A 17106-nucleotide genomic window follows, 5' to 3' on the forward strand; every position below is an offset into this window, starting at 1 on the left:
AGGACAGGAGAGAGGGGACTTGCACTGAGCTTCAAGCAGCAGGGACCTAACCAACTAAACGGCGCTAGCAGGAAAGGCTTACGGACCTGCAGGTGTCACTGCCTATCCTCCTGCCTCCGGTCCCACAGTGCTTATAGAGAGTACTTCCCCTGTCCATGCCATTCCAGATCCTCACATTTTCTTCTCCAGTGGAGCCGCTGTGTCCGTGCTGGACATTGTTCTCCTCCTCCCTCTGCTCTAAAGTGAGGTTTGATAAAGGCCCAACAAAGGGCCGAAACGTTACCTCAACACTTGATTTAATCACTGTGGTGTGCTCTATTAAAAATTTCACGTTTATGACGCAAAACCATATCCTGAGTGCGGTTGTTTTTTTTCAATTTTAGGCTATCTGGATTCCATCCAGGTTCAGCCTGCACCAGCCTCGTCCTCCAGAGTGCACGCCTTTGTCCTTAGAACTGTGCTCCATACACACACAACTCAGCAACGCACATATGCACATATTTCTGCAGGCACAGTATGCACACACAGCTCTGCTAAAAACATACTCCTTCACTCACACAACTCTGCTGCATGCACACACTCACACAACTCTGCTGCATGCACACACACAACTCTGCTGCATGCACACACTCACTCACACAATTCTGCTGCATGCACACACGCTCACATAGCTTAGCTTCACACACAACACATCTGGTTTGCATTTCTCTCCTGCCCTGCCCTGATAAATCAGTGTCAGACAGGAAAAGAGAGACTTGTGTGGCTCTCTCTCTGCATAAGTCTCTCTCCCTACCCTATGTCCCATCTAACCATGGGAGACCATGACCTCCATAGCAGCAAGTTTGACTATGGCTGTAGTTCCACCAATGAATTATAACTCCTTGCAAATTCCCACACCAAACAGATCTATCAAAATGAGACCATCTGTATGTGTTGGCACTTTCATGGTGTCCAGGTAGCTATGACCCTTCTATGTTTTCTGTATACAAATCCTCAGGAGATACAACAATGACTTAAACAATATGACCATTTAGCACATTTTGCCGAGAGCTGGAATAACAAAATATACATAGACTCATGGCAATGAGAGTGGACCCTGTCCTTCAGAGAGAGGATAACAGAAAATGTTCTAGATATATCTCTAGATACAATATTATCTGTACCCGAAAACAACTGAGTGACCATTGTTCTTCCCAGCTCTGATGTTGTTTGACACATTGGAAGGTTTTAATACTAAAGACAGGTTAAGACCATTCTGGGTGGGTACACCTTGTGGTGGTGGGATGGATTTTATGTCCTTTTGATCAAAATAGCGTTAACTAAGTCCCCTATGTTATTTACATCAACTATTACTATTTACTAAATTACTTTCTGTAGGGTATGTGCTCATTATTGTTTTTCTATTCCAAGGTTTGGTAAACCTTAATAACTATCATTAAAAGTTTGTTTTTTTGTCATTTTTGTGACTTTTTTGTTGATGATGACATCATTTATTTCATGAAGTTTGTTAAAAGGGTCCCCTGATGGTCAGCTTATCACAAAGTGTCCTCATGCTGAGACCTTCAGCAGTCAGCTGTAATAAGTGAGAACACCTTGCTGTAAGGTGAAATGAAGCATTACACAGTGTCCATTCACATCAGTGGGAGGTATATAAAATGCAGGACAAGACAGGTCCTCTAGAAGCACTGGCGTAGCTAGAGCTTTTGCTGCCCGGGGCTGATTCCGAGTTTGGCGCCCCCCCCCCCCATTGCCGTCATTCAACGCCAGGCACCGCCCCCTCAGCGCTGTTTACCCATGAAATCCGGCGCCTGCGCTGTGTATCGCTGTTTGGTGCAGGCGCAGAGAGCTCTGGCCGTCTGACGTCACAGCCAGGCTTGCAGACTGCGCCTGTGCGGCGACTGCGGCCACCCACCTTGGTAATCCCAGCCCCGCAGTGTGTTATGCATTATGCAGAGTGCGGGGCTGGGATTCACAAGCCGGGCGGCCGCACAGGCGCAGTGTCCAGCATTGCCCCAGTGTGTCCAGCAATCTGCCCCAGTGTCCAGCATTGCCCCAGTGTGTCCAGCAATCTGCCACAGTGTCCACAATTGCCCCCAGTGTGTCCAGCAATCTGCCCCAGTGTGTCCAGCAATCTGCCGCAGTGTCCAGCATTGCCCCCAGTGTGTCCAGCAATCTGCCCCAGTGTCCAGCATTGCCCCCAGTGTGTCCAGCAATCTGCCCCAGTGTCCAGCATTGCCCCAGTGTGTCCAGCAATCTGCCCCAGTGTCCAGCATTGCCCCAGTGTGTCCAGCAATCTGCCCCAGTGTCCAGCATTGCCCCCAGTGTGTCCAGCAATCTGCCCCAGTGTCCAGCATTGCCCCAGTGTGTCCAGCATTGCCCCCAGTGTGTCCAGCAATCTGCCCCAAGGTCTCCAGCATTGCCCCAGTGTGTCCAGCATTGCCCCCAGACAGTGTGTCCAGCAATCTGCCCCAGTGTTCAGCATTGCCCCAGTGTGTCCAGCAATCTGCCCCAGTGTCCAGCATTACCCCCAGTGAGTCCAGCAATCTGCCCCAGTGTCCAGCAATCCGCCCCAGTGTGTCCAGCATTGCCCCAGTGTCCAGCATTGCCCCCAGTGTGTCCAGCAATCTGCCCCAGTGTCCAGCATTGCCCCAGTGTGTCCAGCAATCTGCCCCAGGGTCTCCAGCATTGCCCCAGTGTGTCCAGCAATCTGCCCCAGGGTCTCCAGCATTGCCCTAGTGTGACCAGCATTGCCCCCAGACAGTGTGTCCAGCAATCTATCTGCCCCAGTGTGTCCAGCAATCTGCCCCAGTGTGTCCAGCATATTACCCCCAGTGTGTCTGAGTCAGACATAAAGAAAAAAAAAAAAAGTAAAATCCTCACCTCTCCCGTTCCCAGCGCAGGTTCGGTGCACTCAGCGTCTCTCCGGCTCTGCAACGCTCAGGACAGAGAGGCTGAGCGCGCAGTGATGACGTCATCGCACCCTCTGCCCTGAGACGTCGCAGAGTCAGAGGGCGCCGAAGACGCTGCAGCTGCCGCAGGAACCAGGAGAGGTGAGTATTAGAACGGGGGGCCCAATGCCAGCGCTGTAGAAGGGGGGCCCAATGCCAGCGCTGGCATCAGGGGGGCCCTGGTCGTGGCGGCGGTCGGCGCCGCCCGAAGATTTAAAGGGCCCGCGTCTCTCTTTTTTTTTTTTCTTCCTCCTCCTCCTCTCTGGGTCAGACCCGCCCCCGGCATTGCGCCGCCCGGGGTGGCCCGCCCCCCCTGCACCCCCCTTTCTACGCCACTGTCTAGAAGGAGAAATGCTCTTTTGTAACCATTCTCCATTCTGGCTATGAGATGAGGAGCCTAAATTGAGGACCTTCCTTTATTAATGTAAGGTTAATAGCGTTAGGCTACATAAATATCTACTAAGGTACTGTATATGGATGTGGGTTTTCTTAGCAGAATAATCACTTTAACCTTTTATTGCACAGAAAAATTCAATGTGGAGCTCTATATTAGTGTATTGGAGACAAAGACTCCGGATGAAAAGTTTTAATACCAATCTTTCCTTATTACCATGTGCTATATGTGACATGTAGCAGCTGCTTTGATGATTTAAAATCATCCAACAACTAGAGGTGTTAAAGTGGTAACAGGAGACAGGGACTTGCCAGCCACAGGGGATAATGGGAAAGTTGTTGTTGTGTCCGGGTTCTTCAGGAGAAAGCTGTGTCAGAGAGAGTCTCCCGTCAGACTGAACTAAGATAAGCTGCCAAGACCAGTTCTTTCTGGAAAGTGACCGATGGAAGCATGGGTGCAGTCAGGACAGCCAGGAGCAATCATTGTTGCCTCAAGATAAGAGTTTGAGAGAGAGCTGACAGCACCAGTCTCATCCCCCCTAGTCCCCTTTACCTCATTGCATGATGAAGGTATAGTGCTACTCTGTGTAAAGACCCTGTGTGTGAAGAGAAGTTGTCTATGAAGAGACTTTCTTATTTATTTGCTGGAAGCATTGTATAAAGAGAAGTGATTCTGTGTGATGGAAGGAAGCTTGATTAAAACCTTATAATCAACCCCTGTCTCCAAGAGTGTTATTTCTGCAATACTGGAGGCTGTTACCTCACATAACTGTGAAAGATTCTCGTTAATGGTCGCCCTGAGTAAAATCCCTTCAAGATTACAAAGAACTCATGTTACTTTGCCCTGCCTTCCAATACTGAGTGGTTGACATACAACACATACACCTTAGATAATTTCGATTGAACTCACCAATTTCAGATGTACATGAGGATAGAAAGAAGGGTTTGCCATGCTAGATCCTATCATTCTCAAGGAAGATTACCTGTGGCCAAGTGTGTAAAGGCTCCCATACACATTAGATAAAAGTCATCTAAACCCATCAGTTTCTACTAGATCAAATAACCAGCTAATTTGTATGGGGGCCCTTCAACTTGATATCGAGAAAAATAAGGGTTGAGAAGTTTCATTTTAAATGACCAACACTTTGGTTATCTAGCAGTGGCTTTCTCCTTTTTCCCAATCAAAAGCAAATATGTCGAATGTTTATGTGTGTGGGGGATTAAAAAAAAGAAGCTCTTGGCTGACAGCTAATCGCATATCTATGGAAAACTTTAAAGATAGTCCGTATTGAGAACACATGCACATTCTTGAATGGGGGGTCGGCAGTTATAGCTGTCTGCCAAACAAGTATACAGCTATGTAAGTTGCATCACCACCAGCGTTAGACCTCCCTGGACCCTCTTCTCTACCCTGAAGATTCTGATTAGTCTGACTTGTGAACTGCAGTATGCCGTACACATCTTCCCTGTACATATTCTGCATTACTATCAGTAGGAAAGCTTCTGATTGTGATATATAAGTCATATATTCATGAATATATTTCTGAATATAAAAGTGCATTTACTTGAGCCGATCTCTGTTTAGCCTTTTAATGAGCTATCGGCGCTTGATTACTGGCTTGATTCCACAATCTGATGAGTAATAATGGCAACAGAACAATTGTCAATACAATCATTCTCCATATGGAGCACTTCTCCCGTTTAGACGGGGTGATGTGCTGCCAAGAATAATGATTTTTTTTTATGACGGCATTAACGATCCAAACACCTAATGAATGAGCTTTTTGATACTTTGTTGAATGATCGCCGGAGCGTTTTCACAGGTTGTTATTATGATCCCTGGTGCAATGATAGGACTGTATAGGGTGCAGAAGTAGCAGATGGGGTCCTGTCACTGCCACATGAGAAGATCTTGTATTGGCACCCAGGAGTTTTTGGTTATGTCTCAGGATAGATTTTTATAGTTTCTGTATATGCGTGTATACAGGTCCTTCTCAAAAAATTAGCATATAGTGTTAAATTTCATTATTTACCATAATGTAATGATTACAATTAAACTTTCATATATTATAGATTCATTATCCACCAACTGAAATTTGTCAGGTCTTTTATTGTTTTAATACTGATGATTTTGGCCTACAACTCCTGATAACCCAAAAAACCTGTCTCAATAAATTAGCATATCAAGAAAAGGTTCTCTAAACGACCTATTACCCTAATCTTCTGAATCAACTAATTAACTCTAAACACATGCAAAAGATACCTGAGGCTTTTAAAAACTCCCTGCCTGGTTCATTACTCAAAACCCCCATCATGGGTAAGACTAGCGACCTGACAGATGTCAAGAAGGCCATCATTGACACCCTCAAGCAAGAGGGTAAGACCCAGAAAGAAATTTCTCAACAAATAGGCTGTTCCCAGAGTGCTGTATCAAGGCACCTCAATGGTAAGTCTGTTGGAAGGAAACAATGTGGCAGAAAACGCTGTACAACGAGAAGAGGTGACCGGACCCTGAGGAAGATTGTGGAGAAGGACCGATTCCAGACCTTGGGGAACCTGAGGAAGCAGTGGACTGAGTCTGGTGTGGAAACATCCAGAGCCACCGTGCACAGGCGTGTGCAGGAAATGGGCTACAGGCGCCGCATTCCCCAGGTAAAGCCACTTTTGAACCATAAACAGCGGCAGAAGCGCCTGACCTGGGCTACAGAGAAGCAGCACTGGACTGTTGCTAAGTGGTCCCAAGTACTTTTTTCTGATGAAAGCAAATTTTGCATGTCATTCGGAAATCAAGGTGCCAGAGTCTGGAGGAAGACTGGGGAGAAGGAAATGCCAAAATGCTTGAAGTCCAGTGTCAAGTACCCACAGTCAGTGATGGTGTGGGGTGCCATGTCAGCTGCTGGTGTTGGTCCACTGTGTTTCATCAAGGGCAGGGTCAATGCAGCTAGCTATCAGGAGATTTTGGAGCACTTCATGCTTCCATCGGCTGAAATGCTTTATGGAGATGAAGATTTCATTTTTCAGCACGACCTGGCACCTGCTCACAGTGCCAAAACCACTGGTAACTGGTTTACTGACCATGGTATTACTGTGCTCAATTGGCCTGCCAACTCTCCTGACCTGAACCCCATAGAGAATCTGTGGGATATTGTGAAGAGAAAGTTGAGAGACGCAAGACCCAACACTCTGGATGAGCTTAAGGCCGCTATTGAAGCATCCTGGGCCTCCATAACATCTCAGCAGTGTCACAGGCTGATTGCCTCCATGCCACGCCGCATTGAAGCAGTCATTTCTGCCAAAGGATTCCCGACCAAGTATTGAGTGCATAACTGAACATTATTATATGATGGTTTTTTTGTTTGTTATTAAAAAACACTTTTATTTGATTGGACGGGTGAAATATGCTAATTTATTGAGACAGGTTTTTTGGGTTATCAGGAGTTGTAGGCCAAAATCATCAGTATTAAAACAATAAAAGACCTGACAAATTTCAGTTGGTGGATAATGAATCTATAATATATGAAAGTTTAATTGTAATCATTACATTATGGTAAATAATGAAATTTAACACTATATGCTAATTTTTTGAGAAGGACCTGTAGGTGTGAGATTATGTGTATATGTGGGTGTAAGAATATGACACTTTTCTACCTGAGGACATTTGCTTTGTTGATTTAAAATTATAATTGCAACACCAAGAGCAAAACGTTGTGGAGTTCTGGAAATCACAGAATCTACTGTATAGACATGATAATAATCTGCAAATTGTGTAAAAATGGAAACAACATTTTCCAAACATCTCGATTTATTCAGTATGAGCCATATGCAGAAATCCCGGGTCTTCCAGCCTCGGCTGCCATCACTGAAGTTATTAATGGTCATTTGAAGAAGGTTCTGCTTTGCTGAATGCACTTGGGCAAATCATCAAGATCCCCTGCTGATCATCAATGTAATGCCCATGTGGTGCCCAGATCAATTTATGGCTATAGTTATGTCCTGGACAAAAGCAGGACTCATCGCTGAAGAGGATAGACCTTTATTTCAGCCTCCATTGCTCCATATCATCTTCTGAGTCTCCATTTGCAGACCACAATTCCATGAAGAGGCTTTCAGGAGGGAACACCAATCAGTAGTGATGAGCGAATATACTTGTTGCTCGGTGTTATGACCCCAGTGGACAGGGTCTCAGAGGAACGTGTAAGTCTGCGAGATTCAAAAATCCAGCTCATAGGGCTGTGGTAACTGGGTTGACCAAATAGCTACTCCTAACGCCAACACTAGAAGTAGCCGGGGATCATGCCTACGGATCGCTAGATGACTCGCGCCAGCCGGAGAATCTAACTACCCCTAGGAGAAGAAAACAAAGACCTCTCTTGCCTCCAGAGAAAGGGACCCCAAAGCAAGATACAAGCCCCCCACAAATAATAACGGTGAGGTAAGAGGAAATGACAAACACAGAAATGAACCAGGTTCAGCAAAGAGAGGCCAGCTTACTAATAGCAGAATATAGCAAGATAACTTATCTGGTCAACAAAAACCCTATAAAAATCCACGCTGGAGATTCAAGAACCCCCGAACCGTCTAACGGTCCGGGGGGAGAACACCAGCCCCCTAGAGCTTCCAGCAAAGGTCAGGATACAGATTGGAACAAGCTGGACAAAAATACCAAACAAAACAAAAGCAAAAAGCAAGGAAGAAGACTTAGCTTGAAATACAGGAACCAGGATCATAGGACAAGAGCACAACAGATTAGCTCTGATTTCAACGATGCCAGGCATTGAACTGAAGGTCCAGGGAGCTTATATAGCAACGCCCCTGAACTAACGGCCCAGGTGAGGATATAGGAAAAGACAGAAGCTCCAGAGTCAAATCACTAATGACCACTAGAGGGAGCAAAAAGCAAAATCACAACAGTACCCCCCCCCCTTAGTGAGGGGTCACCGAACCCTCACCACGACCACCAGGGCGATCAGGACGAGCGGCGTGAAAGGCACGAACTAAATCGGCCACATGAACTTCAGAGGCGACCACCCAGGAATTATCTTCCTGACCATAGCCCTTCCACTTGACCAGGTACTGAAGCCTCCGCCTGGAGAGACGAGAATCCAAGATCTTCTCCACCACGTACTCCAACTCGCCCTCAACCAACACCGGAGCAGGAGGCTCAGCAGAAGGAACCACAGGCACAACGTACCGCCGCAACAAGGACCTATGAAACACGTTGTGGATAGCAAACGACACAGGAAGATCCAGGCGAAAGGATACAGGATTAAGGATTTCCAATATCTTGTAAGGACCAATAAAACGAGGTTTAAATTTGGGAGAGGAAACCTTCATAGGAACAAAGCGGGAAGAAAGCCACACCAAATCCCCAACACGTAGTCGGGGACCCACACCGCGGCGGCGGTTGGCAAAGCGCTGAGCCCTCTCCTGTGACAACTTCAAGTTGTCCACCACAAGATTCCAGATCCGCTGCAACCTATCCACCACAGAATCCACCCCAGGGCAGTCAGAAGGTTCCACATGACCCGAAGAAAAACGAGGGTGGAAACCAGAGTTGCAGAAAAACGGCGAAACCAAGGTGGCGGAACTAGCCCGATTATTAAGGGCAAACTCAGCCAACGGCAAGAAGGTCACCCAATCGTCCTGATCAGCAGAGACAAAACACCTCAAATAAGCCTCCAAAGTCTGATTAGTTCGCTCCGTCTGTCCATTAGTCTGAGGATGGAAAGCAGACGAAAACGACAAGTCAATGCCCATCCTACTACAAAAGGATCGCCAGAATCTGGAAACGAACTGGGATCCTCTGTCTGACACAATATTCTCAGGGATGCCGTGCAAACGAACCACGTTCTGGAAAAACACAGGAACCAGATCGGAAGAGGAAGGCAGCTTAGGCAAAGGAACCAAATGGACCATCTTGGAGAAGCGATCACATATCACCCAGATAACAGACATGCCTTGAGACACCGGAAGATCAGAAATGAAATCCATGGAGATATGTGTCCAAGGTCTCTTAGGGACAGGCAAGGGCAAGAGCAACCCGCTGGCACGAGAACAGCAAGGCTTAGCTCGAGCACAAGTCCCACAGGACTGTACAAATGACCGCACATCCCTAGACAAGGAAGGCCACCAAAAGGATCTGGCCACCAGATCTCTGGTGCCAAAAATTCCTGGGTGACCTGCCAACACCGAGGAATGAACCTCGGAAATGACTCTGCTGGTCCACTTATCAGGCACAAACAGTCTGTCAGGTGGACAAGAATCAGGCCTATCAGCCTGAAATCTCTGCAACACACGTCGCAGATCTGGAGAAATAGCTGACAAGATAATACCATCCTTAAGAATACCAACAGGTTCAGCGACTCCAGGAGCATCAGGCACAAAGCTCCTGGAAAGAGCATCGGCCTTCACATTTTTTGAACCTGGTAAATACGAGACAACAAAGTCAAAACGGGAGAAAAACAATGACCAGCGGGCCTGTCTAGGATTCAGGCGTTTAGCAGACTCGAGATACATCAGATTTTTGTGATCAGTCAAGACCACCACACGATGCTTAGCACCCTCGAGCCAATGACGCCACTCCTCAAATGCCCATTTCATGGCCAACAACTCCCGATTGCCCACATCATAATTTCGCTCCGCAGGCGAAAACTTCCTAGAGAAAAAGGCGCAAGGTCTCATAACAGAGCAACCAGGGCCTCTCTGCGACAAAACGGCCCCTGCTCCAATCTCTGAAGCATCCACCTCAACCTGAAAGGGAAGCGAGACATCAGGCTGGCACAAAACAGGCGCTGAAGTAAACCGACGTTTCAACTCCTGGAAAGCCTCCACGGCAGCAGGAGCCCAATTAACCACATCGGAGCCCTTCTTGGTCATATCCGTCAAAGGTTTCACAATGCTAGAAAAGTTAGCGATAAAACGACGGTAGAAGTTAGCGAAACCCAAGAACTTCTGAAGACTCTTAACTGACGAGGGCTGAGTCCAATCAAGAATAGCTCGGACCTTGACTGGGTCCATCTCCACAGCAGAAGGGGAAAAAATGAACCCCAAAAAGGGAACCTTCTGTACACCAAAAAGACACTTTGAGCCCTTGACAAACAAAGAATTTTCACGCAAAATTTTAAAGACCATCCTGACCTGCTCCACATGCGAGTCCCAATTATCAGAAAAAACCAGAATATCATCCAGATAAACGATCAAAAATTTATCCAGATAGTTCCGGAAAATGTCATGCATAAAGGACTGAAAAACTGAAGGGGCATTAGAGAGCCCAAAAGGCATCACCAAGTACTCAAAATGACCTTCGGGCGTATTGAATGCGGTTTTCCATTCATCCCCTTGCTTAATGCGCACAAGGTTGTACGCACCACGAAGGTCTATCTTGGTAAACCACTTGGCACCTTTAATCCGGGCAAACAAGTCAGACAACAGCGGCAAAGGATACTGAAATTTGACAGTGATCTTATTTAAAAGCCGATAGTCAATACAAGGCCTCAAAGATCCGTCCTTTTTAGCCACAAAAAAGAATCCCGCACCAAGAGGGGAAGAAGACGGACGGATGTGTCCTTTCTCCAGAGACTCCTTGATATATGAACGCATAGCGGTATGTTCAGGTATCGACAGATTAAACAGTCTTCCCTTAGGAAATTTACTGCCTGGAATCAAATCTATTGCACAGTCACATTCCCTATGAGGAGGCAATGCACTGGACCTGGACTCGCTAAAGACATCCTGATAATCAGACAAATACTCCGGAACTTCCGAAGGCGTAGAAGAAGCAATAGACACAGGCAGGGAATCCTCATGAATACCACGACAGCCCCAACTAGACACTGACATAGCCTTCCAGTCAAGGACTGGATTATGGGTCTGTAACCATGGCAGCCCCAAAACAACCAAATCATGCATTTTATGTAGAACGAGAAAACGTATCACCTCGCGGTGTTCAGGAGTCATGCACATGGTAACCTGTGTCCAATACTGCGGTTTATTTTCTGCTAATGGCGTAGCATCAATACCCCTAAGAGGGATAGGATTTTCTAATGGTTCAAGAATAAAACCACAGCGCTTAGCAAATGAGAGATCCATAAGACTCAGGGCAGCACCTGAATCTACAAACGCCATGACAGGATAAGATGACAGTGAGCAAATCAAAGTTACAGACAGAATAAACTTAGGATGCAAATTACCAACGGTGACAGGACTAACAACCTTAGATATACGTTTAGAGCATGCTGAGATAACATGTGTAGAATCACCACAGTAGTAGCACAAGCCATTCCGGCGTCTATGAATTTTCCTCTCATTTCTAGTCAGGATTCTATCACATTGCATCAAATCAGGTGTCCGTTCAGACAACACCATGAGGGAATTTGCGGTTTTGCGCTCCCGCAACCGCCGGTCAATTTGAATAGCCAGGGACATGGTATCATTCAGACCTGTGGGAGTGGGAAAACCCACCATAACATTCTTAATGGCCTCAGAAAGGCCATTTCTAAAATTAGTGGCCAGTGCACACTCGTTCCAATGTGTCAGCACGGACCATTTCCGAAATTTTTGGCAATACACCTCAGCCTCGTCCTGGCCCTGAGACATAGCCAGCAAGGCTTTCTCTGCCTGAATCTCAAGATTGGGTTCCTCATAAAGTAAACCGAGCGCCAGAAAAAACGCATCAATATCAGCCAATGCCGGATCTCCTGGCGCCAACGAAAAAGCCCAATCTTGAGGGTCACCCCGTAAGAATGAAATAACAATTTTTACTTGTTGAGCAGAGTCTCCAGACGAACAAGGTTTCAGGGACAAAAACAATTTACAATTATTCCTGAAATTCCTAAACTTAAATCGGTCTCCTGAAAACAGTTCAGGAATCGGAATCTTGGGTTCAGACCTAGGATTTCTGGTAACATAATCTTGTATACCCTGCACACGAGCGGCAAGCTGGTCCACACTTGTAATCAAGGTCTGGACATTCATGTCTGCAGCAAGCTTAAGCCACTCTGAGGTAAAGGGGAAAAGAAAAAAAAAAAAAAAAATGAGAGAGGGAAAAAAAACCCTCAAAATTTTCTTTCTTATAATCCCACTTCTGCAATGCATTAAACATTTAATACTGGCCTGGCATACTGTTATGACCCCAGTGGACAGGGTCTCAGAGGAACGTGTAAGTCTGCGAGATTCAAAAATCCAGCTCATAGGGCTGTGGTAACTGGGTTGACCAAATAGCTACTCCTAACGCCAACACTAGAAGTAGCCGGGGATCATGCCTACGGATCGCTAGATGACTCGCGCCAGCCGGAGAATCTAACTACCCCTAGGAGAAGAAAACAAAGACCTCTCTTGCCTCCAGAGAAAGGGACCCCAAAGCAAGATACAAGCCCCCCACAAATAATAACGGTGAGGTAAGAGGAAATGACAAACACAGAAATGAACCAGGTTCAGCAAAGAGAGGCCAGCTTACTAATAGCAGAATATAGCAAGATAACTTATCTGGTCAACAAAAACCCTATAAAAATCCACGCTGGAGATTCAAGAACCCCCGAACCGTCTAACGGTCCGGGGGGAGAACACCAGCCCCCTAGAGCTTCCAGCAAAGGTCAGGATACAGATTGGAACAAGCTGGACAAAAATACCAAACAAAACAAAAGCAAAAAGCAAGGAAGAAGACTTAGCTTGAAATACAGGAACCAGGATCATAGGACAAGAGCACAACAGATTAGCTCTGATTTCAACGATGCCAGGCATTGAACTGAAGGTCCAGGGAGCTTATATAGCAACGCCCCTGAACTAACGGCCCAGGTGAGGATATAGGAAAAGACAGAAGCTCCAGAGTCAAATCACTAATGACCACTAGAGGGAGCAAAAAGCAAAATCACAACAGCTCGGGTTTTCCCGAGCACGCTCGGGTGGTCTCCGAGTATTTGTTAGTGTTCAGAGATTTAGTTTTCATCGCCTCAGCTGAATGATTTACAGCTATTAGCCAGCTTGATTACATGTGAGGATTCCCTAGCAACGAGGCAACCCCCACATGTACTCAGGCTGGGTAGTAGCAGTAAATCATTCAGCTAAGGCGATGAAAACTAAATCTCCGAACACTAACAAATACTCGGAGATCACCCTAGTGTGCTCGGGAAAACCCGAGCAATGAGTATACTCACTCATCACTACCAATCAGTCCTACTCCTGAGATTATAGTGTGAGGGGCATGATCTATAGTAGCCAGGCCCCTCTAGTCTTCATTCCAGATTGCTAATAGCTCAGTGTTAGATTGATTTGGTGGTAAAACCAGTGGTGCAGCAATTTCTACAAAGTGTCGAAGGAGCTGTTTTTCAACAGAACACTAGGCCACGTGCTCCCATGACTGCAGCATCTCCGGACTTGTCTCCTATCGAGCACATCTGGTTGGTGATTACACAGGAGCAGCCAGCAGTGGATCTTGATGATTTGCTCAAGTGCATTCAGTGGCAGAATCTTCCTCATACAATCATTAATAACCTCACTGACAGCAGCCAAGGCTGGAAGTGACGGGATTTCTGCACGAGTATCAGACTCCAGACTGAAAAAATCCAGGTTTTCAAAATGTAGTTTCCAATTTTTCCTCATTTGCAGATCAGTAACGTCTTCATCCTGTGATTTCCGTCTTTCCTCGACTTTTCCTTCATGGTGTTGTAATTTCAATGCTGAGGAGTGTAGGGGTCTGAGGATCACTTCAGGATGTAGAATTAGGCTAGGTTCACATTGCGTTAACAGCAGCCCGTTCAACACATACGTTAAACGGGCTGCGTTAACACCCCGAAACGCTGCAGCCCGCATCCCAGGGTCCATCACTCAATGATGGCACATCACTAGCGCACGCCCATTTTGGGCGTGCGCTAGCAATGCGCCCGAAATAGAGATTAATGGCAGCGTTAATGGACTGCTTGGACGTAATGTCAACCCAGCCTAAGGGAAACAATGCAGGCAAGTCAGACAGCTCGAGGGGCAGTAGGTTCAGTTCTTGTGTAAATTTACTAATGGCCATCAGTTTTCTTTGTGGCTCTGGGTTAAACTGGTGCCACCATGCGTAAAACAGATATTACATTTTGTGAAACTAACACCCATTTACCAAATCTGTTCAGTATGAAACAAAAACAATCAGCTTTAATTTTATCACATGATGACTCCAATGTATTATCAAGTAGATACCCATGATTAGGTGTTATCCGAGCATATCGGGAGTACTCGAATAATATGTTTTAGTCCCCATGGCTGCATGTTTCATGGCTTTAAGACAGCTGAAAAACATGCAGCCATGGGGACTCAAACATATTATTCAAGGACGCCCGAGAAACTCAGATAACACCCGAGCATGGCCAGACAACACATCTCATCACTAGTGGACCGACAATTGAGTCTCCAATGGGAGGTACATGATGGTGTCACTTACTATAAGGCCGGGTTCACACGACCGAATAAAAAATCGTCCAAGATTCACCCAGAAAACTCGGACAAATTTTTCTCATTTGTCATCCGTGCGCTGTCTCTTTTTATACGTCAGCAGTTCTAAAAAAAAAATATAACCAAACTGTCTCAAATTAGTAGTACATCACCCCATTATTTACCTCACATCAGTAGTAGTATCTGTGACGGGGTGTACGGCAGAGCAAGAAGGGACAACAGGCCAAGGGATGATTCCACAGATTTATTATCAAGAACGCTGGAACAACACAGGCAAGTAGATCTACAGAGTCCACAATTAGTCCAACGGAACAGGTTCGGGGGCACCTCCCGATAATCCTTGTGCCAGCTAACAAAATTATAGTCCACACGAGTCCAAGAGATCCCAAACAATCTCACGAACGACGAGATATGGCCTCAGCTCAAGTCTCGCTTCCGCAGTCACAGATGAACGTAGGGTCTTGCCTCAGCTAAGAATCCCTACTCCTTCTCCTTCCAGCATCAACTCACATCTGATCTCAACATAAGAATGGATTGTCTGAGCTCCTGGGATCCGCCCATGAAGGGGTAGGGGTCACACCTTCTGTTCAATGGTTGAGTTCACCAGAAGATTCTATTTTGGTCAGCTCCACATAGTCTAAGTAATATGTACATTTGACTAGCCACCTGCTGTGAGGACCAATGGCTATTCCGTCCTAGTGATGTTGACAAAGCTTAATTACATTATAGCTTAGGGCTGCAAGTATTGGGGGAAGGAGACATTTTGTTACAAATTAACTCAAAGCACAAGAAAATACATATGATTCAAATACAGGACAGGGCAAAAGTACAGATCATGACAATCCCTTCCCCTCCCAATTTGTGTACGTACTAGGGACCTCCACAGGTCGCTGGTTAAGTACACACAGGCATGGCTGACCGGGCTCAGGGCTCCTCTTGCCTGGACAGTCCATCTGCATTTTGGTGTTGGCTGCCTCTTCTATACTGTATGGTAAAGTTATAGGGCTGCAGAGCCAGGCTCCATCGTAGTAAGCATCCATTGTCCCCAGAGACTCTGTTCAGCCAGATGAGGGGATTGTGATCAGTAACCACAGTGAATTCTCGTCCATACAGATACGGTCTTAGTTTCCTAAGGGCCCACACTACAGCCAGATATTCTTTTTCAACAGTTGCATAGGCCAATTCTCGGTCCAGCAATTTCCGGCTGAGGTAGGCAATGGGGTGCTCATCCCCAGCTGCATTCACCTGGCTGAGTACAGCTCCCAGTCCATAAGCAGAGGCGTCAGTCTGCACAATGAATCTCCTCTTGTAGTCTGGAGCAGCCAGAACAGGGTCGCAGACCAGAGCGTCCTTCAGCCTGTTAAAAGCCTCATCACAGGCTGGAGTCCAGACCACCAGCTGGGGCATCGTTTTCTTGGTCAGGTCGGTAAGAGGCTTGGCCACCGTGCTGAAATGAGAAACAAGTTTTCGGTAATAACCGGCAGTGCCCAAAAAAGCCATAACTTGTTTCTTAGTTTGGGGTACAGGCCAGTCTCTAATAGCTTGGATTTTGGCAGGTTCAGGACGGAGCTTCCCTCCTCCCACTCTATGCCCTAGGTACTGAACTTCACCCATCCCCAATTGGCATTTATCTGGTCGAATGGTTAGGCCTGCTGCAAGAAGCAGGTCAAGAATAATGGCTACTTGGCTCAGATGTTCTTCCCACGTCTGGCTGAAGATTGCGATATCATCCAAGTAGGCACAAGCAAAGTCACCACATCCCCGGAGGATCTGGTCCACCATTCTCTGGAAGGTTGCAGGGGCAGTCTTCATTCCAAAGGGCATGTTTAGAAATTCATACAGACCAAAGGGGGTTATAAAAGCGGACCGTTCTCTCCCTTCCTCCGTCAGAGGAATTTGCCAGAAGCCCTTACTGAGATCCAAGGTAGTGACATATCGGGACCCAGCCAGGCGGTCTAGAAGTTCATCAATACGGGGCATTGGGTACGGATCACTGACGGTATGGTCGTTTAGTCATCGATAGTCCACACAAAACCTGGTACTCCCATCCTTCTTGGGTACTAACACCACAGGAGAGGCCCAAGGGCTATTGGAGGCCTGGATTACCCCAAGCTGTAACATCTCCTCCAGTTCGTGCTGCATGGTGTGTCGAACTGATTCAGGTACCCGGTAAGGAGCCTGTTGTATGGGACGGATACCCTGAGTGTCCACATGATGTTGGGTGATGGTGGTTCGACCTGGTTGGGATGAGAAAGCAGCCCGTCTCTGTTGAAGCACTCCCAGCATCTGTTTTTTCTGTAAGGAATCCAGGTGATCTCCCAGTGGAACCTGTTCC

At 46.6% G+C, this 17106-nt stretch overlaps 1 protein-coding gene across 1 annotated transcript in view; it reads right to left on the minus strand.

Moving 5' to 3' along the window:
- Positions 1-14854, minus strand: part of LOC143804231 (calpain-13-like) — a 193043-nt gene extending 178189 nt beyond the window's left edge. Inside the window, exon 1 of the mRNA XM_077282120.1 lies at positions 14761-14854. The gene's annotated coding sequence lies outside the window, so the exon portion shown is untranslated. The remainder of the gene's footprint in view (positions 1-14760) is intronic.
- Positions 14855-17106: the final 2252 nt, after the last annotated feature.

The sequence above is a fragment of the Ranitomeya variabilis genome, chromosome 2, assembly GCF_051348905.1.
Source record: "Ranitomeya variabilis isolate aRanVar5 chromosome 2, aRanVar5.hap1, whole genome shotgun sequence".
NCBI classification, from domain to species: Eukaryota; Metazoa; Chordata; class Amphibia; order Anura; family Dendrobatidae; genus Ranitomeya; species Ranitomeya variabilis.